Source organism: Bubalus kerabau, chromosome 14, assembly GCF_029407905.1.
Source record: "Bubalus kerabau isolate K-KA32 ecotype Philippines breed swamp buffalo chromosome 14, PCC_UOA_SB_1v2, whole genome shotgun sequence".
Classification (NCBI taxonomy): domain Eukaryota; kingdom Metazoa; phylum Chordata; class Mammalia; order Artiodactyla; family Bovidae; genus Bubalus; species Bubalus kerabau.
Genome location: NC_073637.1, coordinates 34,522,097 through 34,549,997, shown reverse-complemented (window position 1 = coordinate 34,549,997; position 27,901 = coordinate 34,522,097). Strand labels below are relative to the sequence as shown.

Sequence of the window (27,901 nt, the reverse complement as noted above, 5' to 3'; positions counted from 1 at the left end):
GGCCCTGCAGCCTTCTAATAGTTAAAGTGACTACAGAAAAATAACAGGCTATATTTTAGTACCTTCATTTCTATAATCTATGGTTGTAAATTGCTTTACTTTGCTTTTTTCTTTAGAAGAAAAGCCGTGAATAAAAGAAACAATAGACTAAATTCAATTAAAACTATACAGTGACAATTCACAGGACAAAATGAATGGCTCTTAAATAGTGCAGCATGATTTAGCAACACATTTCAGAAGTAAAAATGTGCATCCTGATTTAGCAATTCAAAACTAACAAATATGCATGAATATTTATTGAGCACTATTTAAAACAACAAAGACAATAAACAACCTAAGAGTTTTGGATAAGACTTTGACTAAAGAAATGACTATATATCATCTTTTGGAATATATTACAATTATGAAACAGAAATAAAGCAGTTTATATGTACTCATATGTATCTTTCTACAAGTTAAATTACTAAATGGAAAAACCCACTTAAAGAGTTAGTTTATGACTTTTAAAATAATCCAATAAACTGGAAGTTGGGAGTCTACTACAGGATAACATTTAGGAGAATAGGGGAACTGACAGGAGAATGGAGAAATATTTGGGGTGGAGGCTGGAGAAAAGAGACCGCCTCACTGTGAAAGCAACGAGGGGCCACAGGTGAGAGGAACAGTCTATGAAGGAACTGGATCTTCAGAATGATGGCAGAACTTCCTCACTTTACAAGAGACAGAACAGAAGACACAGGGATGAGCCTGATACTGACTAGGGTTCTTGGCCTCCTTAATCAATAGAAGTTGATCAAAGGCTTTGGTCTCTTTGTATCTTTTGTCCAGAATTTGTCCCAAGTGCCCCATGTATGCAGTTAACTTTAGTCCAATAGAGTTTCCTTGTATTTTGTTGCTTGAAGAGCGGTGTGTCCAGGTGCAAGCTCTGCAGCACAGAGTCCCAGGTCCCAGTCTGTCTCCAGGTGACCTAAGTTTACAAAGCCACTCAGAGTTGCACCGTATACTGTACAAGAGGAATAAGTTAATAAATCATTAATTTATTGCAATGATTATTAATAATAATTAATTCATCATTACAATTGTAGGAAATATATTTTTAGAAACATGCTGATATATTCAGTAAACAGACATCGAGACTCTCTTTTTATAAAGCACATCCAAATTCCATGTTAGGGCCTGAGAGATACTAAGATGAACAGGACATGTTTCCTACTGTTTGGTGGGGAGTTGGAAGGGCAGAGGTTGAGACAAAAATATGCCCCCAAAGTTGCCATTTTGTATAAAAGCTGCTACACTTTGGTACCTACTGCCTTGTTAGGAACAGATATAGAAAAAAAGTGTGTGATTTTATATCGGGCACCATGAAAAGTACCCAGTACACTATTTCTCTGCCTTCAGAATCTATAGGTTTCCATAGCACTGAACACTTTGAACAAAATATGGATGCTAGTTTTCTATCCCACAGCATCAAACTCCAGCATAGATACTTCAAGCTGATTGGTTTCCTACTTGGCCCTACTAACACCCCTCTATTATATAATTGTTTGAATAACATAATTCTAATATAACAGTTGCTCAGTCTCTCACTTAATAGACCATAAATTCGTAAACCCTAAGGATCTGGGCTCCTATCAGTTTCTAAATTTCTCATAGTACACAGCAGAGATTTGTACCAATTGAGTAGGATGGTTAATGTGAGCATATATATATATATATATATATATATATATATATATATTTTGTTTTGTTTTGTTTTGCTTGCTGTACTGCGTGGCATGCAGGATCTTATTTCCCCAACAAGGGATTGGACCCATGCCCCCTGCAGTGGAATCTTGAAGTCTTAACCACTGGACCACCAGGGAACTCCCAGGATTGTCCATTTTTATTTTAATGTTTTGTTCGTTTGTTTGACATGGTGAGGCATAAAGTATAAACAGAACACATTGTTTGACATCAAGGAGTTCACAATTAGTAGTCGACCAACAAATTTTAGTAGGAACAGGAAGTACCTTCCAGATGTTCAGAACCTTGAATTATCGGTTGGAGAAAGACAGAAAGCAGTAGTGGTAGTTGGATTCAGAGAGGAGTGAAACAAACACAGTGTATTTTACTATACCTTCACCCCAGTAAAGTTACATGTCCAGGGAAAACCCCCATGTTCTATTCTTTGCTTGTGTCCCCCAGAGTATGAAGGTGTTAACCCTGGGCACACTAACGCTGTTCATCAGGCATCTGCATGTTGATTGTTATAAAAATTCCTTTATACCTTTTCCACATATTTGCCATTGAGATGCATCCTCTTACTTGACATGATATGGAAGAATTCAAATTCTTGCTTTATATTTTGCTAAATTCTCCCTAAAGCTGCTAAAATAAGTTGTTTCAAGTCCTACTCTAGAAAAACTGTAGACCTTATACTAAAAATTTAACAGTATCTTCCTATGGGCTTCCCTGGTGGTACAGTTGGTAAAGAATCCAACTGCCAGTTCAGGAGACCCAGGTTCAAACCCTGGGTCAGGAAGGTCCCCTGGAGAAGGGAATGGCTACCCACTATTCTTGCCTGGAGAATTCCATGGACAGAGGAGCCTGGTGGGCTACAGTCCATGGGGTTGCAGAGTCAGACATGACTAAGCTAACAGTTTCACTTTCACTCATGTCATTAACACTCTACAGGGTATAATTCATTCAAATATAAGGATCTCCACTGCATTTTCAAAGACACTGGTTCTCTAATACTTACTTCTTGCGCAGAGCAATAACATTGAAGAACTAAAACCTTGAGCACAAAATAAAGGGACCATAACTAATAGTGGCCACTAGATGGCAACAGCAAAAATGTTATTATTTTTAGAATTAAATAATTAAGATAACCACCTTTACTTAAAATGAGAAATTGTGAGTTTACTGTAAAGTACACGAGTCCAAAACAAGATTAATTCATCATCACAGTTGTAGAAAACGTTATAAATTGAGAAACAAAATTACATTGTACACTGTTGCTGCGCTTAGTCGCTCAGTCGTGTCTGACTCTCTGGGACCCCATGGACTGTAATACTGGCTTAAAATTCATGCACAATTGCCATGGATGTATGTTTCTTCTTTCAGAAACAGCATGCCTACCCACTTGATTTCATCACTACGGCATCATTCCTGAATCCTCCTTCACCTGCACCCCCAGAGGGAAGTCTGACTGACAGCATCTCCTAAACAGATCTCGAATGTCATCAGTCCTCTCCAGTCCAGATGCCATCCCCTAGCCGTGGCCACCATCTTCTCTCCCCAAGGTCACTGTAATGGTCTCCTAACAGGTATCACCACCTTCAGCCTTGTTCTTCTCCAATCCATTTTTTCACATTTGCAATGCTCTCATCTGATAATTTCACTCAGCTATTCAAAGCCCTTTGATGACTTGCTATCACCTTCAGAATCAAGTTCAAACTCCCAGAGATGGTTATAGGAACCTGCATGAAGTGATTCTGCCTGAATTCTCTAATTTCCTCTCTTGCCACTTCTTTTTTCTCAAACTCTACAGTGAAATTCTTTCCTTTGGTAAATCTTCTAAAGGTGTCTTTTCTCTATTTTTTTGCCACAGTGTTCATTTTCTTTCCCTATGCCATTTTTAGGAAGCCAAAGGAGGGGAAAATCATGCTGATACATAACTTTTATTTTAAAATTTTTTTTAACTACACTGAGTCTTTGTTGTGGCACATGGGCTCAAGAGCTCACAGGCTCAGTACCTGAGGCACTTGGGTGTACTTGCCCCATAGCATACAGGATCTCAGTTCCCCCATCAGGGATGAACTTGTATCCTCTGCATTGGGTGGTGGATTCTTAACCACTGGACCTCCAGGGAAGTCTGTGAAACCTGACTTTCAGACTGTAATATAACTTCTGATTTGCCACTGCAAGCAAGTACTGTTGAATCACGGAAGGAAAGAAGGTTATTGCAAAATTCACTGGTCTGCTCACATTTTCATGCCTTGTTCTATCAAAAATGTGAGATTATTACTATATTTTATTTTGCTTCAGGATATCCTCCACTTAGTTCATGCAACAATGAACAAGTCTGCCTAGAGGAATGTGTCCATTCTCCACATTTTTATTATCAAATCACATTAATATAGCCAACATTCCTTGTCATGTACGGAATGAGTCTAAACTATCCTGGGTTTCAGATGGACTAGACTTGACCAGTCATCACTAATACCTGAATTCAACTCATGTTACTCACAAAAAGGCTATTCAGTTGTAGGAAATTCACTAAATACATAAATATACACTTTTGTCTTCAGCATTCCTTCTTTCACCAGCCCCAAATACTTTAAAGCATGAGAGAGAACTACAGCATTGTTTTACAAATGAAATTAAATTTGGCTAATGGATTAAACAAAATTAAAAAGTAGTATGTTTCTCTAATATATTCACTTAGGAAACATTTCCAAGGTCAAGACTCAATTCTTGGGCTTCTTCCAAAGCTTAGTCTTTATTGCCTAAAGCCAAGAAGATGATGTTATCACTTTTCAAAATCATAATAGCCTATGAAAGAAAATAGGACTTCAGACCTTAACACAGGCATATTCTTCAAACAAAGAGTATTTGGAGGATGAGCTAGGGTCATCCTCAATGGATTTAAAATGGATTCTCAGAAACCTCTGAGAAGAAACCCATATTTTAATTGCAATACATGTATTACTTTTTAAAGTAATACATAATTTGGTATGCAAATTATTTGTAACAGAATTTTACCTGTAATATTTTCAACTTTAACAAGCAAAATAATAGTTTTGGCAGAATATGACTTTTTATATTTGGGGAAAATATACAAAAGCTTACAAAGATTAATCCAGCATATCTGTCTCAAACAGATTTATTTAAAACTTAAATGGGGAGAAGCAAAATTGTAGAAGAAAATATAAGAAAAAAATCTTTATAACCTCAGAGAAGAAAAGTATTTTATTTAACAGCTAGTGCATGATCTTCCATATTCCTGGCCCTGTCATGGCAGCCAGTCATGGCAAGTGGAGGTTCTCAAGCAAAGATGGTAGAGACCAGAACTTAGCACTGACTAAAGATAGACACTGAGTGTGAGTGAGAATTCAACACTTGTGATTTCAGCTCCTGAGATCTTGTGGCTCTTTGTTACCCATCACTTGGATAGCAATGTGACAGGATCATTGTCCAGGCTCCTCTGCCCATGGATTTCCCAGGCAAGAATACTGGAGTGGGTTGCCATTTCCTTCTCCAGGGGCTCTTCCCAACCCAAGGATGGAACTCGCATTTCCTGCATTGGCAAGCGGATTCTTTACTGCTGAACCACCAGGGAAGCCTGGTGGCTGGACTCTTAACAACAAGTAACAGAAACCCAACTCAAAGTTGCTTAAAGAAAGAAAAGCAGCAATTAGTTAACAAGGTCAAGTTGGAGAAGAGGAATGAAACATTCATGGTTACTTTTCTCTGATCCTCATCATCTTCTCTAAGCATGCTGACCTCATGCTTTTTTTTTTTTTTTTTTACAAGATTGAAGACAAATCTTTAATTGATAAAGATATCTTTTGCAGTATTTTCTCAGGAGAATCTTTGCCAAAGTTGTTTAGGTCTCTAATCCTCCTCTAGTTACACTTGTCAGAAGGTTACTGGCATTGCAAGCTTTAAATATTATAATTGACATACAATATTATATCAGTTTCAGGTATATAACATAGTGATTTGACATTTTTATATACTGTGGAATAATCACTACAATAAGAGAAGTTATCATTCATCACCATACAAAGCTGTTACAATATATTTGACTCTCTGCATGTTGCATTCCTCTATATGCATTACATATATGACCTCATGCTTTTAAACTAAAGGCCTCTTTCATGGCTATAAGCACATCAGTTCAGCCTTTAGCTTTGAGAGAGAAAAGAAAAACATTCTCTTTTTCAATTTAAATTTGGGGGACAGGACTTTGGTGGACTCACACATGGTCTGGCTCCCATGTTTATACAAGTTGCTGTGGGACACTGGCACATTTTATCCTAAGATTATAATAATAGGTCCTCCTGTGGGTTTTATCAGAACTAAATGAAATAATCCATGTGAACAGTTAGCTGGAACAGTAACCACATACTATCATTAACATGACAATTGTGTGATGGTTAGTTTTATGTGTCACAAAACTCATCTAATCAGTTGAAAGCCTTAAGAACAAAACCTTAAGAACAAAGCTTTCCTAAAGAAGAAATTTGTCTCCAGACTGCAACGTTAACTCCTGCTTCAGTTTCCAGCTTGCCAGCCTGCCCTTACAGATTTCAGACTTGCCAGCCTCTACAATTGTATGACTCAATTTCTTAAAATAAATCTCTGTTGGATCTGTTTTCTCTGGAACACCCCGACTGATAGGAACTATAACGACACTCCTGAGTAACCTTCGTCTCTATCTTAAAGATAAAAAACTGAGCTGATAAGTGATGAAGTTTAATTCAGATTCAGATGCACTGATTCCAAAGCCCATGGCCCGAGGGAGATACTCAAGCTGGATTTTTAAAACTTGGTAAAATTCCCATAGCCAAAGAGGGAAAAAAAAAGAGATGAAAAGAGTTTGTCCTACTTTTAAAGAATTCTACATGATACAGCCTCCATTCATAATCTTTTCTTATTTGTACTAACTTACACCGAGCATTTGCTTTGTACACATTATCTTATTGCTAGCTATTCTTTCTTGACTCATTGTGGTTTATGTAGAAAGTAACAAACAGCCTTCATCTTTTAGTTCAAAAAACTTCATAGATGTAATCAGTGAAATCGAGCTACTCCTCAGACTTAATCTTTTCCAAAGAGAAGAAACTCAGTTCACGATCCTCAACACACAGACACAGAACCCAAAATGTTAATACTTTAGGACATGGTCCAGGAGTCAGAACCTACCACCCTCATCTCCAATCAAGTGTATTCTCCTGGAATCCTTACTCCTTCTCTTTCCTTCCATGACAAATGACGTCACACCAAAAGGAAAGCTACAACAGTAAGGGAAAAGGGAAAACACACTCAAATTTAAAATGATGCTCATATCTGGGGTAATGGAGAAGTCACCTTTTCACTAATAGTGATGGAGAAAAGTTCAAGAGTAACTAGCTCACCAAAATGCTTACTCAGATGCTCAAATACATAAACCCCTTACAACAGAGATTCAAAGAAAAGTGATCATCATTAGGATTATGTAAGCCAAAAATAATTTCCATCTAAAGAAACTGTCCTTGAACCAGATATTCTTATGTGAAAAGTAAATATATCTCTAGCCACATTAAGTTCTCTAAGACTTTAAATAAAAAAAGGAAAGAAATTGTTAAATCATCTCTTCTATGTATCAAAGATCACTGTATTTCCTTAATTCAGTCTCACTTTCAGATTTTTAATATATAACCCCTTGGATAAATAAGTTTCCAAGTACCTGATAAATTCTGATTCCTAAGTTCACCTTGTACTCTTGACTAAATTGGTTTATGTACCTTCTATTAATATTTGCATTTTTAAAACACTTTTAATGCCTTTCCCTCCATCAGTGGTTATCAATCAGTGGTGATTTTGCCCCTTGGGGCATATTTGGTAATGTCGAGAGATATTTTTGGTTGTCACGACTGGGGTAAGTATTACTAGCATCTAGTGGGTAGAGTTGCTAAACTTCCTACAACACGTTCCCCCAAAACAAAGAATAATGTGATCCAAAATGTCAACATTGCTGAGGCTGAGAAACCTTGCACTAATGTATAAATAAGATGGAAGCTTAGAGGTCTATGGACGTTCTAGTGGTAAAAGGTGTTTGGGAAGGTGAAGGGAATCCCTTGTGCATGCATGCTTGCTCAGTCACTCAGCCATGTCTGACTCTTTGCAACCCCATGGACTGTTGCCCGCCAGTCTCCTCTGTCCATGGAAGTCTCCAGGCAAGAAGACGGGAGTGAGTGGCCACTCCCTTCTGCATGGTCTCTTCCTGACCCAGGAATTGAACCCAGGTCTCCAGCATTGCAGGCAGATTCTTTACTATTTGAGCCATCAGGGAAGTCCAGGGAATCCCTTACCACTTCAAATCATAACAGAAATCCAAGTAGAGTTGACAGTTACTTAAGACCAATCTCTTGTGTCATAAACATCAAGGAGCTTATACAAGGAAAAATAAACCAAACAGTTAGTGTCATCAGGAAGTTGTCATGTTGTTCTTATCTACTGATTTCAGTTTTGTCTCCTGAGCACATACAGAAAAATATTATGTTCCATATAACAATCTTTCCTGTATTTGAAGACATATGTGATGTTCCCAAGTTTTCTCTCTTAAACTTAATATTTCTAAATATTTCAAACATATCTCATTATCCAAGCCATTGTTGTAGTGACCACTGCATTTAGAATGCATATGCATGCATGCTGAGTCGTGTTTGACCTTTTGCACACATAGAATGCAGCCTGCCAGGCTCCTCTTTCCATGGGATTTCCTAGGCAAGGATACTGGAGTGGATTGCCATTTCCTCTTCCAGGGGATCTTCCCAATCCAGAGATTGAACCCACATCTGCTGTGTCTCCTGCATTGGCAGGAGGATTCTTTACCACTGAGCCATTTGGGAAGCCCTGTGTTTAGAAAATTTTCAACTAAATGTTGAACTTCATCTTTATTCCTACCAATGGCTATATTGTTCTTTTTTAAGGTACAGACTCTGTTTTTCAAAATTCTGATTGTATCGTCCATGAATTTTTAAAATATAGCTTGCCCTTCATGATCTAAGTCATCGGTAAAAAAATATCACCAGCAAGTCACCGAGTACCACCCTCCAGGCTCACATCAGTCATCAGCACATCCTCCTGGATAGGGCAGTCCAACAAGCTCTCAGTGACTGTACCATCACTCAGTCCATATTTCTCCACCTTATATTTAACCATCTTATGCATATGGAAGACTTTTCTAATTTCCTGGGGGAAAAAACTCACATGAACTATGTCTCCTAAATGTAAATGGATCTTATCAATGAGTCTAGTTATATCAGAAAGGCAGACTGAGCTAGTGTGAAATGATGTGTTTTCAATAAACTCATAATGGCTTCAGTGGTGCATATTTGCCACTCTAAGTACACCCATTTTCATTATTCAACATTTAATCATAAATTCTGTAATTTTACTATATAGATCAATTAATTTTGTCTTCCTCTGAATATACCTAATTTACTATCTTGAAAATTAAAAGTCTTTTTCCTCCCTTCCACATTTTAGCACTTTTGTGTTCCAGCTTGATAGGACTGGGATGGAGATTTAGAGCATGGATGGACATTGATATAAAAATACCAGGGTATGCATCCTAGCTCCTCTACTTGATGGATTATGCCGTTAAGCAAGTTAACTTCTCTCTGTTTCAATATCCTTATCATTAAAATGGAGCTGAAAAAAATCACCATAGAATTGAAAGAATCAAATAAGATATGCAGCCATGTTCAGTCTCTAAGTCGTGTCCAATCCTTTGCAACCCCATGGACTGTAACCCACTAGGCTCCTCTGTCCATTAAATTTCTCAGGCAAGAATACTGGAGTGAGTTGCCATTTCCTTCTCCAGGGGATCTTCTTGACTCAGAAATCAAGCCCACATCTCCTGTGTCTCCTGCATTTGCAGGAGGATTCTTTACCACAGAGCAACATCCCGGTGTTTAGAATAGTGACTGGCACATAGTAATTGCAGTTAGATGTCAGCTTATTAATTAAAGAAGGTACACCATGATTCTATGACCTCAATCCAAGTTGTTTAAATTCACAAGGATGTAAGTGCTCTGGACCAAGAGACCTTTAACTGATGAATAGTATAGTGCATTATGTTTCCTCATTTCTAGGTCTTCACCTTCCTCTCAATCAAGAACATCCTATTTTGTAGGGTTTAATGGCAACCATTTTTGATAGAAAATTTAGCAACAAAATAAAGGTTGAATTATTCCACTTTTTCCATGTCATCTGCTAAAATCTCACCATCTGCTCCCACCATGAGCTTTGTTCCATCATGATATTATTAGAACCTACATTTCCAATCTTCCAAAATGTATGCAGAGAGAGAAAACAATACTTTTGGCTGAGTGGAAATAAGTTATATCTACACATAATAACTGAGTCAATTTCCTTGTCAATGTATTTTTCTGTATTTCAAAAACCAATTTTAGCCTATTAATCTTACAGTGACCAACAAGAGTAGAGGGTAAATTGTATACAGTAAGCTCATACTGGCTTCTACTGAGCATCATTTTTCTTCCTAAGTACTCGATGTTTTCATTATGCAACACTTAATCATAAATCTCAGAAGTTTAATATTAACCAATTAATATTGTCTTCCTCCATTTAACAAATAAAGTGGTATATTGACAACAAAAGCCTGGAGCTAGAAGAAGAGATCAGTTCCATATACTACATAATCTTTCTAAACATGATTTGGGGACCACTCAGCAAATCTCCTAGAATTAATGCAAACAGCAATGCATTTGTATGTAGAATATTAAACTGGCAAAAGTCATTGAATACATGTTCTTCTGATCCACTGCTTTTGCTGATGATATCTGCTCCCTCTGTAATTAAGAAACCTATTAAAACTTAGAAAAGGGTTAAGAAGTCTAAACTGATAATGACTTGAAATGCAAACAAAATTTTAAATCAATAGTTTCAGAAAACAATTTGAACAGGCTGAATTTCTATCTATAAAGATTAAGTTTTACTTCAAATTATAAAAAAGGGCAACATTTCCTATTTTATCTGCTGAGAAAGGGCAGTGTGGTTAAGTATCTCCTTATAAACAGTGTTTCCCTGGTGGCTCAGATGGTAAAGAATGTGCCTGCAATGCAGGAGACCCAGGTTCAATCCCTGGGTTTGGAAGATCCCCTGAAGAAGTAAATGGCAACCCACTCCACCCACTGGGAGAATCCCATGGACACAATAGCCTGGAGGGCTACAGTCCATATGGGGTCACAAAGAGTTGGACAGGACTGAATGGGAGGGATTGGGGGCAGGAGGAAAAGAGGATGACAGAAGTTGAGATGGCTGGATGGCATCAACAACTCGATGGACGTGAGTTTGAGTGAACTCCGGGAGATGGTGATGGACAGGGAGGCCTGGCATGCTGTGATTCATGGGGTCACAAAGAGTGGGACGCGACTGAGCGACTGAACTGGACTGAACTGAACGACTAATACTTTCACTTTCACTATAAATAGACACATCTGAATGGCAGGCTACTTGAAATATACCCATATGTATCCCAAAGTGTTGTATGTTACTTTTAGTTAAACAGAAATTGTCCTCCCACCCTACTGAAAAAGCTACTCAGCTTCACTGAGACCGCCTAATGATACAAACCTGGATATTTTCACTCAATATCCTTTCAGCACCTAGTAATTGCCAGAATGGGCTTTCCAGGTGGCGCTAGTGGTAAGTAACTCACCTGCTGATGCAGGAGACCCAGGTTCTATCCCTGGGTCAGGAAAATCCCCTGGAGGAGGGCATGGTAACCCACTCCAGTATTCTTGTCTGGAGAATCCCCACAGACAGAGGAGCCTCATGGGGTACAGTCAATAAGGTCACAAATGATCAGACATGACTGAAGTGACTGAGCACACATGCACACAACTGCCAGAATATTCTCCTGGGCACACTGTTGCCAAATATTTATGGAGATATTGGTGGCCATAGAAAGGATATGACCCTAGAAAGAATCAGGATAGGTTCAGGGAATGGGGGAGAGGGAAGGAGCTCTTTCCTAATTTTTTTTTCCCAGAAAAGTCCTCCGTTGCCCACTCTACACCCTGAAGCACAAAATTAAATGTGATGACACAGAAGCCTCTTCATCAATCTCACACTGCAGGTGTAGATATATATATTAGATCTAAAATCTTAAAGAAATCTACCAGCCCCAAACATGCTGCTGCTACTGCTAAGTCACTTCAGTTGTGTCCGACTCTGTGTGACCCCATAGAAGGCAGCCCACCAGGCTCCCCCGTCCCTGGGATTCTCCAGGCAAGAACACTGGGGTGGGTTGCCATTTCCTTCTCCAGTGCATGAAAGTGCAAAGTGAAAGTGAAGTCGCTCAGTCGTGTCCAACTTTTAGTGACCCCATGGACTGCAGCCCACCAGGCTCCTCCATCCATGGGATTTTCCAGGCAAGAGTACTGGAGTGGGGTGCCATTGCCTTCTCCAAGACCCAAACATATTTCCTCTCAATAGGCAGCTTGAATGTGCATTTTTAGTAACATAAAACTATAAACTTTAATCTTAACCCTGGAAGGAAAGTTTCATGATGGGGAAAGGTCTGAACCACAAAAGCATGACAGAGACCTTTGGAGTAGCTCACGAATCATCATGATCACTATCACATAGGTAAGAAGTGAGCGATGAAAGGATGGGGGGATGGAGGACATAATTTCATGGTTAACTCTTATCCAAATTTAGTCAAAAGGTTCTCTCCTTAACGGGCTCCATACAGTACTGTTGATACCGGGTAAGCATCTTCAATAACATTTTTACTAAAGACTATGCAGTAAGAACATAAATTCATGGTAATGATCTCAGATCATTTTACTTTCAAATGTGCACTAGACCAAGGATGACAGTTACATCTTGCCTGTCTTTTGCATTTTTTACCTGATTCTTGGCCCGATGCCATCTTTAACCTCTGCTGCACTGAACAGTCTCATAGATATCCAGACCCAATGTCTAGTCCAAATGGGGAAGATAATACTCTTCTAGTTACTAAAGTCATCCTCTCAGTTTTTAATTCTTGTCTAATGAGCCCCCTCTTTCCCAGGAAGATGGAAATGGAAATAAATACAAGTGGCAAGGATGCAGACATATCAGAAGACATGATATGAAGTGAAAATAGAAAATTCAAAAATTGTCAACAAACAAAAATTTGAATTCATAGAAGTGGATGATCTCTAGGACTGAGCCTTGAGAATACTAACATTTAAACAGGAGGTGGAAGTGGAGGAGTTCCCAAAGGAGACAGAGAAGAAATGGCCTAAAGGGGCAGAAGGAAAACTAGGAGAGGATGGTGTTATAGGAGCCCAGAGAAAACAGCATCTCTCTGTGTGGAACAGATAAAAGGCCAGGGAGAATGGGAAGAGGAGAATCTCTAAAGTTGAGGTCAAGCTGTCCAATTACACGTTGTGCAATGATGGCAATAACCCACGTCTGTGTGTTCAGTTCAGCAGCCATGTGTTACTACTGAGCTCTTAAAATGCGGCCAGTGAGAATGGGGACTGGATTTTTAATTTAATTTAGTTTAAACAGCCATAAGCTGGATTGGACAGTGTGGAAAATCGAAGCAGACAGAAAGCAAACTAGACTAGCAGATAAAAGTATGAGCTTTGATCGTCAAAGAGGCAAGAGATAACAAGTGATGGTGAAGATGTGAAGAAAAGAGAACCCTTGTACACTGTTGGTGGGAATGTAAATTGGTAGAGCCAGTACAGAAAATAGTACAGACATTTCTCAAAAAATTAAATCTAGAACTACCAAATGATCTAGTGATCCTGCTTCTTGGTATGTAGTTTTAAAAAGAAAACGGGATCTTGAAGAACTATCTGTACTCCCATATTCACTGCAACTTCATTAACAACAGCCAAAATATGGAAACAACCTAACTATCTGTCAATGAATGAATGGATAAAGAAGATGCACTAAGCATGCGCACGCACACACACACACAGCAGAATATTACTCAGCCATGAGGAAAGAAACCCTGCCATTTGCAGCAACGTGGAAGCACTGTGGAAGCATTATGCTAAGTGAAATAAGTCAGAGAAAGACAAATACTGTACGATATCACTTATATGTGGAATCTGAAAAAGCCAAACTCATGAGAGTAGAATGGTGGTTACCAGAATAAGAGGGGTGGGGGATTGGGGAGATGCTGTTCAGAGTTATAAACTTCCAGTTATAAGATGAAGCAAGATCTGGGTCTGATGTACGGTGAACAAAATCTGGATCTAATGTACAGCATGATGATCATAGTCAATAACATTGTATCATATACTTCAAAGTTGTTCTCATCCAACTTATATGTGTGTGTGTGTGTGTGTGTGTGTGTGTATACACACACATATACAACTTTCATTAAACCAACACTTTTATACCTTAAGCTGACTCAATGTTATAATGATATATGTCAATTATACCTCAGTAAAGTTGAAAATAATTTTAAATCAGAAAACTTTAAAAGTATAAGTTTTGTGAGTGGTGCGGGAGGTCCAAGAGGGAGGGGACATGTGTACACCTATGGCAGATTCATGTTGATGTGTGGCAGAAACCAACACAATATCGTGAAGCAACTATCATTCAATTAAAAATAAATAATTTTTTTAAAGTATAAGCTTTGGACTCTGACATACGCCAGGTCCCAGTCATCTCCCCAGTTTATGTTTTGCATATTTTGGGAAAGTTAATGTCAATTCTATAGCACTAATTTTCTTCACATGCAAAACAGGCATTATAAAACAAGAGCCTTTTAAAAGCATAAAGCAACATAATACATACTGACTGCATAAGACTGGTTTGGTAGATTAATCAGAGCCTGGTCAGTTAAACTACAAAGGCTCTCTGAAAGATTTAAACTTAGAGCAGGGCTTTTGAATACAGATTCACAAAGTTTATCATTTTCCCTTCAGAAGAATCAATAGCCTAATCTTCCTGCTTTGGATAATGAGACAAAGTAGTCAAGCTTTTTTGTTGCATTTCTTATTATTCAGAAAAAATGCCTAAGTATTCTTTCATTGGTCTTCCCAGGATGCTCAGTGGTAAAGAATCTGCTTGACAAGGAGACTCAGGTTCGATCCCTGGGTCAGGAAGATCCCCTGGAGTAGGAAATGGCAACCAACTCCAGTATTCTTGCCTGGAGAATCCCCATGGACAGAGGAGCCTGGCGGGCTACAGTCCGTGGGATCAAAAGAGTTAGACATGACTTAGCAACTAAACAACCATAGACACAACTCTTTCATTAACCTATTCTTGTACTAAGTAACTGAAATCCTTCAAGCTTTAGTTTATGATAACTTCTTTTAGAATTCTTCATTGTAATTCCCTCACCTCAACGCCTTCTTTTCCCTGGAACAACTAATCTCACTAGCTTTCATCTTTCTGCTTACACTTTATTACCTAATTTATTAACAGGGACTCTCAGTTGGAATTTAGCCACAAGGCATCACTTGACACTTAAAAAGGAGTCAAAGTTTTTCCCCTAAAATCTTCAGAAGCAAATACATGTGTTGTAAACCTTGATTGCTTTGAATTGATCTCTTTCAATCCTGAGTTTCTTTCCAAATTGTCTGCACACACACAATATTTGCTGAGCTCATCGATGTCTTAAATATATCTCTCCATCAAATTATACAACTGAATTCAGTTTGTGTAGCAGAAAGTGGGTTGTTTTTTTTTTTTTTTATGTCAGTGAAATAGCAATGGATCCAACCAGCCCAGGTTAGAAGCAAGACATCCGGGATCTCATTCATCCAATCTAAAAAATCTATCAACAGTTTTGCTGGCTTGACAGCCACAGAGCCAAACAAAGATAAAAACACACTAGCTTGGAACCAGAAAATTATCCTAATCAAAATGTCACTTCTGGAAATATCTTTTTCTAAATGACAATGCTGTAAACAGAAATTTCCACAGTGACAATTAAACATAATTAAACACTAGATTTCTCTTCAAGCTTCTTTCATTCTCTAAAACTTGTTTTTCTGAGCTGAACTCAATTTCTCTTTCAAGTACATCTTGTTCCCACTAGAGGAAAAAGCAGTTCCCACTTTTAAAAAATTTGTCAAGTGAATTTAAAGACATATTGGACCATATTATAAATCTCAGACTCTGAAGGTATTTTATGTAACCATAAAGCCTCCAATTAATATACTACATACAAAGGGTGGAGGTGTAGACATATGCACCCATGAGGGTCAGAAGGTGCCTGGCAGTAATTTGACTTTTCTTTGTTTCTAGAAAGTAGCCTATGCTAGAAAGGCTTCATCCCATCTGGATTTTTAGTATGTGTTTGTTTAAACAGGAATCAGTGATGTGTAGAAGGAAACAGATAATGCTTCAGAAAGAAATGAAGGGAAGGTGCAAGCCATGGAAGTGATGGAAGGAAAGAGAAGAGGTGAATTTGTAGCAATAGAAAGAGAGGAGCAAAGCCAGAATATAAAAAGGTAGAGTTGCCACAATGGTTTAAATGATACATCAATAAATGTTAAATCAGTGCTGCCGTGAATGAGGGCAGGCAGAGATAAATGGAGATAAACTTCATGATTGGTTAATTTGCCTGTAGGATTGTGAAAACGAGATTAGACGTTCTTCCTTTGCAGGGAAGGAAATACTTCCTTCCTGGGTTTTGTTCAGAAGCTATTGAATTCTTGCCCCTACGAATGGGCTGGCTTTGGGACTGACAGTTCAAGTAACACTGAAGTTTTTGAGAGATGCAAAATCTCTGATTCTCTAATATCCACGAACAGCTGGATTAGGCCATTGGCTCCCTTCCTCTGTGGATGATGATTAGTTATAGGCTGTTTCCAAATTAGTACAATATTCCATTTAATTAACTGATTCATACAAAAGTTTTTGTTTATTAATATAAATAACATAAATGTATCTGAGATTATTTTGTTCACACAGCAAGTCTTCTTGGAAAATCCTAAGGAACAACATTTCATAACATACAGGGAATTCATAGAAATGTCTATGGTCACATTTTCTCTCTTCATTTCAAAGATAATTCTTTACTTTTTCAAATGTATAGCATTAGGTTTCTATTTTAACTGGATGTTCTTAATGCCAGCCTTGATATATTGATCGAGACTTTAAACTTCCAATGTTCCTCAAAACACAGACATCCCAACCTATTATGTATCCTCCAACTAATTGATCATATATGCATATTGTTTAAGATGTCTGGAGTTGCAAGTGACAGAAAACCCAATTCTAACTGGTTTAAAGAATAAAGGGGAGTCATTAGCTTGCTCAACCTGAAAGTCCTCAGCTTGACAGACTTCAGACTGGCTGACTGAAGGCTCAACAACATCACCAAGGACCATGCAAGGACCTGGTCATTTCTGCATTTCTGCTCTACTGTGCAAACCATGGACTCCATCTTCAAAGGATCTCTCTCCATGGTTACAGAGGAAAATTCAATATCATCTTGGCCAACATATCAAGGCATGGGGGAGTCAGAGAGCAAGGATTTTATTCTGAAGACTACTGCCACTCCAGTACAGAAAACAGGGTTTTCAACAAATATTGGTTAAACAAATAACTTAATTAACCAGGAAATAAATTAGTATGATTCCAATCTATCAGGTCTCTGATCACACCACCACAAAAGATCCTGTACCGCAACCAAGACCTGGTGCAGCCAAATAAATAAACTTAAAAAAATTTGATTCAAACTAGACATGTCTGACTCTTAAAGCCCACTCTCTTCACTACTTGGCAATCCAGCCAAATGCATCCACGTATTATCTAAAATATGAAGTGTCTTCAAGTACAATCACACTTGTACCAGTTAAAATCTAGCCCAGTGGTGGGCACTTCAGTTCAGTCGCTCAGTCGTGTCTGACTCTTTGCAACCCCATGAATCGCAGCACGCCAGGCCTCCCTGTCCATCACCAACTCCCGGAGTTCACCCAGACTCACATCCATCCAGTCAGTGATGCCATCCAGCCATCTCATCCTCTGTCATCCCCTTCTCCTCCTGCCCCCAGTCCTTCCCAGCATCAGAGTCTTTTCCAGTGAGTCAACTCTTTGCATGAAGTGGCCAAAGTACTGGAGTTTCAGCTTCAGCATCATTCCCTCCAAAGAAATCCCAGGGCCGATCTCCTTCAGAATGGACTGGCTGGATCCCCTGGCAGTCCAAGGGACTCTCAAGAGTCTTCTCCAACACCACAGTTCAAAAGCATAAGAAAAGGAAAGATATAAGCATCTGAATGCAGAGCTCCAAAGAGTAGCAAGAAGAGATAAGAAAGCCTTCCTCAGCGATCAATGCAAAGAAATAGAGGAAAACAACAGAATGGGAAAGACTAGAGATCTCTTTAAGAAAATTAGAGATACCAAGGGAACATTTCATGCAAAGAAGGGCTCAATAAAGGACAGAAATGGTATGGACCTAACAGAAGCAGAAGATATTAATAAGAGGTGGCAAGAATACACAGAAGAACTGTACAAAAAAGAGCTTCATGACCAAGATAATCACAATGGTGTGAGCACTGACCTAGAGCCAGACATCCTGGAATGTGAAGTCAAGTGGGCCTTAGAAAGCATCACTACGAACAAAGCTAGTGGAGGTGATGGAATTCCAGTGGAGCTATTTCAAATCCTGAAAGATGATGCTGTGAAAGTGCTGCACTCAATATGCCAGCAAATTTGGAAAACTCAGCAGTGGCCACAGGACTAGAAAAGGTCAGTTTTCATTCCAACCCCAAAGAAAGGCAATGCCAAAGAATGCTCAAACTACCGCACAATTGCACTCATCTCACACGCTAGTAAAGTGATGCTCAAAATTCTCCAAGCCAGGCTTCAGCAATATGTGAACCGTAAACTTCCAGATGTTTAAGCGGTTTTAGAAAAGGCAGAGGAACCAGAGATCAAATTGCCAACATCCACTGGATCATCAAAAAAGCAAGGGAGTTCCAGAAAAACATCTATTTCTGCTTTATTGACTATGCCAAAGCCTTTGACTGTGTGGATCACAATAAACTGTGGAAAATTCTGAAAGAGATGGGAATACCAGACCACCTGACCGGCCTCTTGAGAAACCTGTATGCAGGTCAGGAAGCAACAGTTAGAACTGGACATGGAACAACAGACTGGTTCCAAATAGAAAAAGGAGTACGTCAAGGCTGTATATTGTCACCCTGCTTATTTAACTTCTATGCAGAATACATCATGAGAAATGCTGGACTGGAAGAAGCACAAGCTGGAATCAAGATTGCCAGGAGAAATATCAATAACCTCAGACATGCAGATGACACCACCCTTATGGCAGAAAGTGAAGAGGAACTAAAAAGCCTCTTATGAAAGTGAAAGTGGAGACTGAAAAAGTTGGCTTAAAGTTCAACATTCAGATAACCAAGATCATGGCATCTGGTCCCATCACTTCATGGGAAATAGATGGGGAAACAGTGGAAACAGTGTCAGACTTTATTTTTGAGGGCTCCAAAATCACTGTAGATGGTGACTTCAGCCATGAAATTAAAAGATGCTTACTCCTTGGAAGAAAAGTTATGACCAACCTAGATAGCATATTGAAAAGCAGAGACATTACTTTGCCAACAAAGGTCCATCTAGTCAAAGCTATGGTTTTTCCAGTGGTCATGTACGGAGGTGAGAGTTGGACTGTGGTGGACACTAATAGATGCTAATTCCTAGACTGTTGTTACTGTTTAGTCTGTAAGTTGTGTCCAACCCTTTCGAGATATCATGGACTGTAGAACCCCACCAGGCTCCTCTGTCCGTGGAATTCTCCAGGCAAGAATACTGGACCAGGCTGCCATCTCCTCCCTTAGGGGATCTGCCCGACCCATGGATTGAATCCACATCTCCTGCTTGGCAGGCAGATTCTTTACCACTGAGCCACCAGGGAAGCTCAATTCCTAGATTACAATACAGCAAAACATGTATTTTAAGTAGTGTGTGCTTTTTTTTTCAAAGAAAATAATATTCCCAGGGATCCACTCTATAGCAAATGCTTCATAAATCATTTTTCATGATTGAAAGATCACCTCGACTTGGGTCATCCCATTTCTTTTCTGGGGTTTGACCAAATTGTGAAAGGCACCAGAAAACTAATAGAAGCAGAAATAAACACATGAACATACTATATAATGAGTTTGTATCACAATAATGCTGTACATGTCCACTTACTGGTTGCAGCAGTTGTTTTCTAAAAGGGTGGACATGACCATCTGTTAGGAAGTGGAAAGAGAGTATGAGAATTTCTACTTTGACTTACTACTTTAGAAAATGTCCTAGTTTATATGTGTTTTATTATGTATAAAATGTACTGATATAATTGTACATGCCTGCACTTTATGCGTGAACATAAATATCATGGATGCATAAAGAAACCATTTTATGAATAGGGTTGTACAATCAAAACATTCTGAAACCACTGAGTTAGAACGTGATTGAGACAAGGTCTATGCCAAAAATTCAATTTCCTACATCACCTTACTTCACATAAATAAAATCTCACTCCTAGAGGACATGAAATTAAGTCCAATTAAGAGGACACAAATGAGTCATCACAGAACAATTTCTGCTAAAGAGTCAGAAAAACCTCTCAAAGAATCTCACTGATGTTGATTCTATAACATGCTTTTCTAAATGAAGAGAGAAAAGAAAACTACTGTTTATTGATGTCTTATTTTGCACTAGTCACTAGGTCAAACTACATATCCTTTTTTAACCCCTATAACAACCCACCAAGATAGGGAATATTTACCTGACTGAACCGAAAGGCCCTTAGTCCTGTCCAACTCTTTTCGACCCCATGGATTATATAGTCCAAGGAATTCTACAGACCGGAATACTGGAGTGGGTAGCTGTTCCTTTCTCCAACGGATCTTCCCAACCCAGGGATCGAACCCAGGTCTCCCACATTACAGCCAGATTCCTTGCCAGGTTAATTCAATAGATGTTAAGAGAGTTAAGTAACTTCCCAATGTCACACTCCTAGTGAAAGGAGAATTGGTATTTGAACAATTTTTAATGAAAGTCCAAGTATTTTTTCCCCAAGGAAGAATTCCAATTTTAGCGCTTAGATGTGATCTTCAGAAAAATATTTAAATTCTTTAAGCCTGGATTATTTATTTTTTTAAGTGAATGATAAAGATAACTACCTTTATTTAATTAGTGTGTTTCACACATGGGATCTTTGAAGAACTGAGAGAGATATGCTAATATTTTAGGAGTTACATGGTGTCCTTGAGACTTCACTCTCAATCTCAAAGCTCATGTCAAATAATTACGAGGAAGTTCAAAGATTTCTATCTGTGTTTGGTGGATAGCTGGATGCTCAAAGAATATCTATATCTGGTCAGTTTTGAACTACAATAAATCCTGTCTAATATGAATAATAAAATAGATTCACAGCTGCTGTGCCAGAGTCAGAAATGGGGAAAAACTTTTTTTTTTTTTTCGATAAGCTTAGGTCTATTTTTTTTTTTCCCATTTTCGTAGCTTTTATTTATTTATTTTTAATTTTTTTAAAATTTTATTTTATTTTTAAACTTTACATAATTGTATTAGTTTTGCCAAACATCAAAATGAATCCGCCACAGGTACTTTTATTTTTAATTAGATTTTATGAGAAGAGAAGCTGAGTATTAAGGAATAAGAGTTTCCATTCAGTATTCGCTATAAATTTCTATACAACATACCAGAAGAGACATATATTTCTAATATAAGCATCACATTGAAAAGTATAATTATATCTAAAGTATAATCATTATGTAAGAAAGAATTAACATAATTTTGGTTTTGCTAATAATAACAACGTCTCTGCTAATAATAACAATGCCATATTTATTTTAACTATATGATATACCAAGATTACTGACTGGATAATAAACTCCAAAATATATATTTACTCTAAAATAAATATATAGAGAAAATATACCATAAATGTTGCCCATGTGCTGCTATAAATAAAATATTCTGTGACTTAAGAAAAGGAAATAAAGTCCATGATTAAATTAACCAGAGTAATAGGATGTAGAACAGACAGTCCCATCTGTCTGAGAAATTTTGGCTAAAACATTAAAGCTGAGAACAGTGGATGAGAAGGAAACCTTGTAATGCTGTGCTCTGCTGTGCTGTCCTAAGTCGCTTCAGTTGTGTCTGACTTTTGTGGCCCCATGGACTACAGCCTGCCACGATCCTTTGTCCACGGGATTCTCCAGGCAAGAATACTTGAATGGGCTGCCATGCCCTCCTCCTAGAGGATCTTCTCAACCCAGGAATCAAACCCAAGTCTTTTATATCTACCGCACTGGCAGACTGGTTCTTTACCACTAACACAACCTGGGAAGCCCTACTAAAAACTGTGACGGCTACTTTTATGTGTCAGCTTGACTGGGCTAAGGGATGCCCAGGTAGCCGGTATATAACATTGTTTCAGAGTGTGTCTGTGAGGGTGTCTCCATAGGAGTTTAGTATTTGAATTAGTAGACTGAGTAAAAAAGACTGTCCTCACTAAGGTGGATGGACATCATCCAATCCCTTGAAGGTCTGGACAGAAAAAAAAAAAAGGCAGAATGAGGGAAAAGTTTCTCTGCGAGAGCTGGGAAATCCAACTTCACCAAACTTAGAATACTGACATTCCTCTGGTTCTCAACTCTTTGGACTCAGAATGAATCACACCCTTGATTGCCCTGCATCTCCAGCTTCCACACAGCACAGTAGACCATGGGATTTCCTTGGCCTCCATAGTCACGTGAGTCCATTCCTATAATAAATATCCTATTTATGTGTGCATGTATGTACACAGGCTTCCCAGGTGGCATTAGAACTCACCTACCAATGCAGGAGCCATAAGAGATGTGAGTTCGATCACTGAGTCAGGAAAATTCTCTGGAGGAGGAAATGGCAACCCACTCTGGTATTCTTGGTGGGCTACAGTCCATGGGGTCACAGAGAGTCAGACACCACTGAAGCGACTTAGCACTCACATATGTACTTGTGTATTCTGTTTATTTGGAGAACACTAATACAAAATGAAGCGATACCTACATCTGTGTAGGACTTGTTAAGGGTCAAACTGATTCAACCTCCATTAGTACAACAGCCAATGTAAGATCAAGCTAGGGAGAAAAACTCTTTGAAGAGAATTCCTATGAATCGAGAGTGCTGGGTTGTTTCAACTCCTCTCTTTTCCTCCTTCCATAGCATCAACCCCGCCCCCACCAAGCCAAGAGGCAATATCTTTATGCCAATTATGAAATTATTATTTCTTAACAAATCCATATGTCTACATTCTGTTCAATAACATAGAAGCTGAGACTCTGAAAATTTCACTTCTTTTGTCAGCTGGCTCCCTGTTAAAGTTACACCAAAAGCAGGAAGTCTCTTGAGGAATCTTTCATCCCTTAGGATATTCTCTCCAAAGATGCTGCACCCACCCCAGCTAACAGGACAGATGGGAATGCCCTCTTTGGACTTTGGTATGTGTGTATGAGCCCTGTAGTGTCCAATTTTTTGCTACCCCATGCACTATAGCCCGCCAAACTCCTCTGTTCATAGGATTTCCCAGGCAAGTATACCACAGTGGGTTGCCATTTCCCTCTCCAGGGAATCTTCTCAGCCCTGGGATCAAACCTGCATCTCCTGTGTTGGCAGGCGAATTCTTTACCACTGAGCCACCTGGGAAGGAGGCATTATATACCACAGCATACTGAACAATCCATTAGATGCCTCTCCATTTTTTAAAGATATGTTTGATGTGGACCCTTTTTAAAGTCTTTATTGAATTTGTTACAGTATTGCTTCTGTTTTATTTTTTTTTGTTTTTTGGCCACCAGGCATATGCAATTTTAGCTCCCTGAGTAGGGACTGAACCTGCATCCCTTGCATTGGAAAGCAAAGTTTTTTAAACCACTGGACCACCAAGGAACTCCCAAGATGCCCTTTGTGACTGGAGTCCAGAGCAAGATCAGACCCACAGCAGGTCCAGCTTCAGTACAAGCGGCTCCAGCACTCAATCCTCAGACTCTGCTAGACCCGAAAATGCTTGCCTGTGCCTGGTGAGATGCTGCTTTGAGTGGCTGACAAGCCTGCACAGGAGAACCACAACACAGATTCCTAGGCATTCTTAGTAAAGCCCTGTCTGCTTCTCCAGGTAACCAGTTTCCTTTTGAGATATACCTCCTGGTTTTTTACTGGATCCTGGAAGAACACCTGACTCTGGGACATGAATTGGCCATAAGACTTAAGCTGCCCATCATGAACTGGGTATTCTCTGACTCGTCACAAACCACAGGATTTTCTTTTAAGTTTTTATTGAATTTGTTACAGCACTGCCTCTGTTGTTTATGTTCTGATTTTTTGTACACAAGGTATATGGGATTCTTAGGTTCCTAACCAGGGATTCGAACCTGCATTCCCTGCATTGAAAAGCGGAGTCTTAACCACTGCACCTCCCTCAAGGGAAGTCCCCAGACAAGAAGACTGAATGTGCACAACAGCAATCCAGAAGGCACAAGCAAGTTACATGTGCAGGTAGCCCAGATTCTTCCAGCACACACTCAGGCTACATTCCTGCTTTCCCTCAATTTATACATACGTCTTCATGGAGAGCCCTTCACTAAACAAAACAAAACCCCCTGAGACTGATTTAGACCTAGTCCTGCATGATATAGTGGCATAAAATCAGTAGGCATTTTATGTCTCAGAAGTATCTTAGAAAGATAGGCAGAAGGACTCCCAAACTTTCATAATATTTACTTGCCCACTTAACTGATTCATTGCCAGAAGTCAGGCACCACTGATTTATGGACAGTGGATAACAGCATGGCTCAGAACAGAATTGAAATATTGGTTTCAAAGATGTCGAGAGAGAGGTATGTAAAAGAACATCTTTAAATGTGTACAAAAACTTAAGGTATTTGTTACCTATATCTTTTGAGTCTGAAGCAAATTAAAAAAAAGAAGAAGAATAGAAAGAAAAAGAAAAGAATTTGAAATAATGAACAACAAACAGTATACAAGATGAGGAAAGTGGTGGCTAGAGGCAAAGCATTATTCAGGAAGTTCTTGCATTATTCAGGAAGAAGGTAATGATACTGCTCAATTTCAAATTTTAAGATAAACATGCATCCTATTACCTCTGAGATAACAGCAAAGAAAAGAAATTAAGCTCAAAACTTCTAAAAGTGAAAGGAAAAAATGTTAAGCAACATATTAGCAACTGAAATTCAGCAATAGAAAAAACAGATTATGTCTTTTGATCAGAATCATTTTCTCCCAGAAATGCAAAGTTGGTTTAACATTATAAAATCTAGTAATACAATTCTCCCCATTAATAGACTAAAGGAGAAAAATCATACGCTAATTTCAATATAAACAAAGAAAGACTTTTAAATATAACTGAACTGAACTGACTTTTAAATATAACTTTTAATTTAAAAATCCTAGCAATCTATTAAGAAAACGAAACTTCTCTAACTTCATTGAGTGAGTGAGTGAGTGAAGTCACTCAGTCGTTAAAGGTTTAAAAAAAAAAAATCTACTAATGTTGCAATGATCATTCTTCTTAAATCCGTTCAGTTCAGTCTCTCAGTTGTGTCCAACTCTTTGTGACCCCATGGAATACACCATGCCAGGCTTCCTCGTCCATCATCAACTCCTGTAGCTTGCTCAAACTTACATCCATCAAGTCGATGATGCCATCCAACCATCTCATCCTCTGTCATCCCCTTCTCCTCCCGCCTTCAATCTTTCCCAGGATCAGGGTCTTTTCCAATGAGTCAGTTCTTCACATCAGGAAGCCAAAGTATTGGAGTTTCAGCTTCAGCATCAGTCCTTCCAATGAATATTCAGGACTGATTTCTTTTAGGACAGACTGGCTTGATCTCCTTCCTGTCTAAGGGATCCTCAAGAGTCTCCTCCAACACTACAGTTCAAAATCATCGATTCTTCAGCACTCAACTTTCTTTATAGTCCAACTCTCACATCCATACAGGACTACTAGAAAAACCATAGCTTTGACTAGACAGACCTTTGTTGGGAAAGTGAAGTTTCTGCTTCTTAATATGCTGTCTAGGTTGGTCATAGTGTTTCTTCCAAGGAGCAAGTGTCTTTTAATTTCATGGCTGCAGTCACCATCTGCAGTGATTTTGGAGCCTAAGAAAATAAATTCTGTCACTGTTTCCACTTTTTTCCCCATCTATTTTCCATGAAGTGATGGGACTGGATGCCATGATCTTTGTTTTTTGAATGTTGACTTTTAAACCAACTTTTTCACTCTCCTCTTTCACTTTCATCAAGAGTCTCTTCAGTTCTTCGCTTTCTGCCATAGGGTGGTGTCATCTGTGTATCTGAGATTATTGATATTTCTCCTGGCAATCTTGATTCCACCTTGTGCTTCGTCCAGCCCAGCATTTTGCATGATATACTCTGCATATAAGTTAAATAAGCAGGGTGACAATATACAGCCTTGACGTATTCTTTTCCCAATTTGGAACCAGTCCTTTGTTCCATGTCTGGTTCTAACCTGCTTCTTGATCTGCATACAGATTTCTCAGGAGGAAGGTAAGGTGGTCTGGTATTCCCATCTCTTTAAGAATTTTCCAGTTTGTTGTGATCCACACAGTCAAAGGCTTTGGCATAATCAATAAAGCAGAAGTAGGTGTTTTTCTGGAACTTTCTTGGCTTTTTCAAAGATCCAATGGTTGTCCTTTTCTAAATCCAGCTTGAACATCTGGAAATTCATGGTTCATGTACTGTTAAAGCGTGGCTTGGAGAATTTTGAGCATTCCTTTGCTAGTGTGTGAGATGAGTACAATTGTGTGGTAGTCTCAATATTCTTTGGCATTGCTTTTCTTTGGGATTGGAATGAAAACGGACCTTTTCCAGCCCTGTGGCCACTGCTGAGTTTTCCAAATTTGCTGGCATTTTGAGTGTAGCACTTTCACAGTATCATCTTTTAGGATTTGAAATAGCTCAACTGGAATTCCATCACTTCCACTAGCTTTGTTTGTAGTGATGCTTCCTAAGGCCCACTTGACTTCACATTCCAGGATGTCTGGCTCTAGGTGAGTGATCACACAATCACATGGTTATCTGGATCATGAAGATCTTTTTTCTATAGTCCTTCTGTGTATTCTTGCAGCCTCTTCTTAATATCTTCTGCTTCTGTTAGGTCCATACCATTTCTGTCCTTTATTGTGCCCATCTTTGCATGAAATGTTCCCTTAGTATCTCTAATTTTCTTGAAGAGATCTCTAGTCTTTCCCAGAGCCTTTTTCTTCTTAAATCAGGACACAGTCAAAAAACATAAAGTATTACCACTTCTATTCAACACTGTATTAGAGATCTTAGTCAAGAGAATAAGACACAGTAGGAAAAAAAAAGACAAAAACCAAACTGAAAAGAAAAAAATAGCCATTTTTCTTTGTTTCACTAATAACAGCCATCATATGAAGACTGAGAAAAAGAGAAAACTTAAAATGACTAGAAAGAAACAAATGACACTATCATTTTCACAAACAATACAGCTGTCTACAAAGGAAAATTCAAAATAATTTCAGGCTACTGCTAAGTCGCTTCAGTCGTGTCCGACTCTGTGCGACCCCATAGACGGCAGCCCACCAGGCTCCCCCGACCCTGGGATTCTCCAGGCAAGAACACTGGAGTGGGCTGCCATTTCCTTCTCCACTGCATTAAAGTGAAACGAGAAAGTGAAGTCACTCAGTCGTGTCCGACTCTTAGAGACCCCATGGACTGCAGCCTACCAGGCTCCTCCGTCCATGGGAATTTGGCATGTTCCTAGATGCGCATTTAAAATAAAAATTAAAACCTTCCTTCATCATAATGAAATCCACTTTCTATTCCAATCTCAGAAAATGAGCAGCGGTAACACCTCCTCATGCTTCTTTCTCAGAACAGGTCGGACCTGAAACCCTCTGTGTCAGGACTTCACCAAGCTCAACAGTTCTCCCAAATCGCACTTTCAAATATGTACTGAAATACAGAAGAAAGCAAACTAATCAATATAGATTTGCTAGCATCTTCACTGGTCCAGCATCGAGTAAGAATGATTAATTTATCTATCTGTAGCTCACTGATGCATTTGTTCTACATTAATGAAAAGCAAGTGTGGACTCCACTGGATATTCAATGATAAAATCTCGGGGTTAATGAAGAAAATTTC

At 38.8% G+C, this 27,901-nt stretch overlaps 1 protein-coding gene and 1 long non-coding RNA gene across 7 annotated transcripts in view; both read right to left on the bottom strand.

Moving 5' to 3' along the window:
• Window positions 1-27,901, bottom strand: part of C14H8orf34 (chromosome 14 C8orf34 homolog) — a 354,631-nt gene that overhangs the window by 310,032 nt on the left and 16,698 nt on the right. The window lies entirely within an intron of this gene.
• On the bottom strand, window positions 282-20,613 carry LOC129626766 (uncharacterized). The gene is made up of 3 exons (XR_008702191.1): window positions 20,477-20,613; window positions 19,897-19,937; window positions 282-1,003 (listed from the first exon to the last, which is right to left on the bottom strand). It is a non-coding gene; the product is annotated as an uncharacterized LOC129626766 (long non-coding RNA).